This window comes from Monodelphis domestica, chromosome 2 (genome assembly GCF_027887165.1).
Source record: "Monodelphis domestica isolate mMonDom1 chromosome 2, mMonDom1.pri, whole genome shotgun sequence".
Taxonomy (NCBI): Eukaryota; Metazoa; Chordata; class Mammalia; order Didelphimorphia; family Didelphidae; genus Monodelphis; species Monodelphis domestica.
In genome coordinates this window covers 524867370-524871309 of record NC_077228.1, presented here as the reverse complement: position 1 = coordinate 524871309, position 3940 = coordinate 524867370, and positions in this window count along the sequence as shown.

Below are 3940 nucleotides of genomic sequence, written 5' to 3'. Positions count from 1 at the left end.
CTCTGGCTATAAATTTGTGCCCTTGAAGAGCCCCCATTTCCTCACACTCCCTACAAGGCTGACAATTCCTTCCTCAAGAAACTATGTCATGGGCAACCTGGCTGTCCACCATGCTTGGAATCTCTTCTTCCTTGCTTCCATCTCCTGGCTTTTCTGGCTTTCCCCAAGACCCATCGCAAATCCCACCTTCTTTATGATGCTTCCTCCTTCCATGACTCCCACCCCCATTTACCTTCCATTTATCTGAACGTATCCCACATGCACCATTTTTTTTCATATTTTCTCCCCTATTATAATGGCAGTTTCATGAGAGTTGAGACCCTGTTTTGATCTGTCTTTGAATCCTTACAATAACTGACCAAAGTTAGCCTTTGATAGATACTTGTTGGTTAATTGACTGAAAAAGAGGAGGAGGAAGAGGACAAGAAGAAGCAGTTGGTCACAGGCCTGAGTGTCCCAGGCACCGGGCCACTCTTGTTACTTCCTCCCATCAGGAAGGGATAAATAGGTCCAGAAGATCCCTCCAGACCAATTCCTTACCAAAAGGTTGATGAATCCATTTCCTCACAGTTGCCATTTCAGGGAAAATGACTACAGATTTCCGAAGGAGAAGAGATTATGGAGGTCATCTAGTTAGAATGACAGAATTTGAGAGTTGGAAGGGACTAAACCATCAGCCAATCAAGCCCCTACATGAAAAGAATTTTCTCTGTGAGGCACCGGACAAATGGATGTCATCTATTTGAAGACCTTTAAGGAGGGGGATCCAACCATCTCTCAAGGTAGCGGGTTCCATTTCTTTGGAGCTCTAAATGGTGAGACAAGGTAATTTTGTTTTTGTTCCTCTGTTTTGTTTTTCTATCAACACTTAATTTGCCTCTTTGTAATTCCCACCTAGTGTCAACCCTTTCCTTTAAAACATGTGACAATCGAGGGTCAGAGAGTGAAGCCATTTCCCCTGAAAGCTGAACCAAGATTCAAGTGTAGGTCACTGGCCACGGATTTACCGCCTACCATGCTATCACTACCTGGAGCAAATGCCTTTAGAAAGGGAGATTATGGGAAGGATGGAGGGAAAGAAAGATTCCTCAGTACTTTCCCAGAATATAGTAAATGCTTCCTAATCTTTATGGCTGTCAAAGGCCCTCACACACATTGGATCCCTGATAAAATTCGTCATTTCCTTTGGCAATCTTTGAACTTGTTTGGTTCTCTTAATGTTGGGTTCTCGCCTCATTCTTTTGCCAGGGTTTTGACCCTATTGTAAAAATAAATTGTATTTATTTTTGGGAAGGAATGTTTCTAACGCTTCTATTTTTTTTGCTTCTGGAAAGGAGACTTTTAAGAATTATTCATAAAATAATGAGGTATAATTGCCTCCCTAGGGGTCCACTGTATAATTAGATTTCATCCTTACAAATGAAATCCTCTCTTTACCCCTTAGTTAATCCCACCCCTAGGTTCTTAATTCTAATATCCCTGACAACAACTGCAGTGAAGATGAAGACATTCCGGTAAGACGTGGGAGAGTGCCCATGTGATCTGATATGAAAGCTGCTGACCCCAAGCCCTATGTTTGCCAGCCAGCCTGACTAGAGAGCTCAGCGGCATGACATGAAGTGTGCAGGGGGAGCCAAAACCTGTTTGGGGCTTTGGGCCACATTCAGAAATTTTCAGCAAGAGAAACAAAGAAAATAGCTTCTGAGGAAGTGAACCATTGGAGCTGGGCCAGTCTCATTACAAGAAGTTGGGCATCTAGGGAGTGATTCTACTGAAAACGGACTAGGAAAATCAACCATTTTTGTTTAGAGCCTGCCACCATGTCAGAAGGGAAATAGAAGAAAACATGGGCTCCGGGCTAGCTGACAAAACAGGATAAACTCATGGAAAACGAGTCCCGCGATGGCTGAATGCCAGGTTCTCACAAACTCTGGGACGAGAGTGCCTGCTAGAATAAGGAAAGAGCTAAAAGGTATTGTCAAGGACTCAGCCGCCATCCATCTTGGGAAACAAAGCTGTCCCTTCACAGGCCTCTAGTGTTTTCAGCACCCCAAATTTCAGGCATCAGGCTAATCACCCAAAGCATGACACTTTTTGAGTGTCCAGAAAACTATTCTAGGTCTGAAGGATTTTGTGGACCAGCAGCCACCTGCAGCCATGGCTCCCAAGGTCCCACCCAAGCTACCATAGGGCAGTAGTTCAAATGAAAAGGTTTTTAAATCAAATAACACTGAAATGAGTAACAAGAAAAATTCTCCCTCTACACATAAGCATAGAGACCCCATAGATTTTCAAAACACCACTAGGAAACACCTGCAAGCAAGGCAGGCATGTAGCCAATGCATTGTGAACCCCTGGTGCTGCAGACCTGCCATCATCAAACTGCACTGCTACTCTTGGTTCAGCATCTCAGTTTCTACAAGACTCCTCTGGATGCATCCACTGAACTTCTCTCTTCTGCCCTCTGCTGGCACATGGCTGTAATGAAGTTTCTTTGTAGATTGCTACTTCTGATGCCTGCTGCCACCTACTGGTCTTCAAGTACAGTGCAACCTCTTCCCTGTAGGTGCAACCTCTTCCCTGTAGGAATAAGAGCTTCCTATATTTTAGTTTACTCCCTCCCTTTTTTCCCCTGGCTATCTTGTCTCTTTTGATGGCAGATCACAGCCACCTTCACCTAGCCAGCTAAATAGAGACATCCTTAGACATTTGTTAAAATGTTCTTTTTCCTCTTGCTGTCCATATTCTCTCATTCCAAATTCCTAAGTTGTGATTTGAAACTTCTTTTTATAAGTATCATCTATGGGTTAATAGCTCTGATCTCTTTCAGTTCATCCTTGGGACTTCCAGTAAGCAAAATTCCAAAGCAATTAGAGTGAGAGGATTTCCTTTGTACTCCCCATATTGCCTCTGGTTGCCATACAAATTAATTCAGGAAAAAGACTGGAAAGAGCAGGGGAAGATGATGCAGTTGATAGCTTTTGCCTTCCTCCCAGGAGCCAATATTTCCATATAGAAATTAAAGCACAGCATTGCAAATATGCATGGATATTTGGGGTTTGTTTATCACAATCATAGGATAGGAGTCTGGGGGCTGTGCAGATCTATCAGTTAGCTAAGATGGTGCCACCTACAGGGAGCTGCTTCTAGAAGAACTGTGAGAGTTGTGACATGCATGGACACTGGGAAAGTGGTTTCCATTTTCCTGCCACATTGTTGGAAAGATCCTTTCCAAACTGGTCATATGTCTTCAAAAGGCCTTAAATCAGCACCAGCAGTGGTTTTGTTTCAAGGTGGTGACTTCCTCCCTTACCACTTCCAATGAAAGAATCATGTTGTAAAGGGAAGCTCTGTGAACCCTTTTCTAACCCTTTAAGACCACATGACCCCCAAGGAACTGACCAGGATCCCTGGCCTTTTCATTCATTTCATTCTGTTTTTCTCTATCCTATATATATATAAAATAGAATCTCTGATCTAAGCTGGGAATGTGTGCCCAAAGTCCAGGAATCCAGGCATAGTACTGTGGAATTCAACATTGACTCTTTTTGGAGCAGGGGTCCTGCCTAACAGAACCTGCCAGTAATGCAAGCTTTGGATCTAAAGTAGATGGGACCACTGCCTATACAGGAACTGAAGTAAGTTGAAAGCTGAATTGCCACCCACAAGAAATCAACATAGTAGAGAAGATATTGTGTTCTGACATGTTCGGGAAGATGTTTATATGTTTGTTCTTGCTATATAGCAGGCCTAGACTTGACAGAGTGGCTTTAGAGTATATGTGTTACATGTAACATCTTATCTGGGATAAAATTAGACCCTTTTCACTTTTAGGGACCTCTGGAGAGATTTTCTGCCTAATATATTACATTTTGGGGTACCCTTGTTTGCTAGGGAAATTGGCAAAAAAAAAGCTATAATTGTATAGTCATTTCCCCCT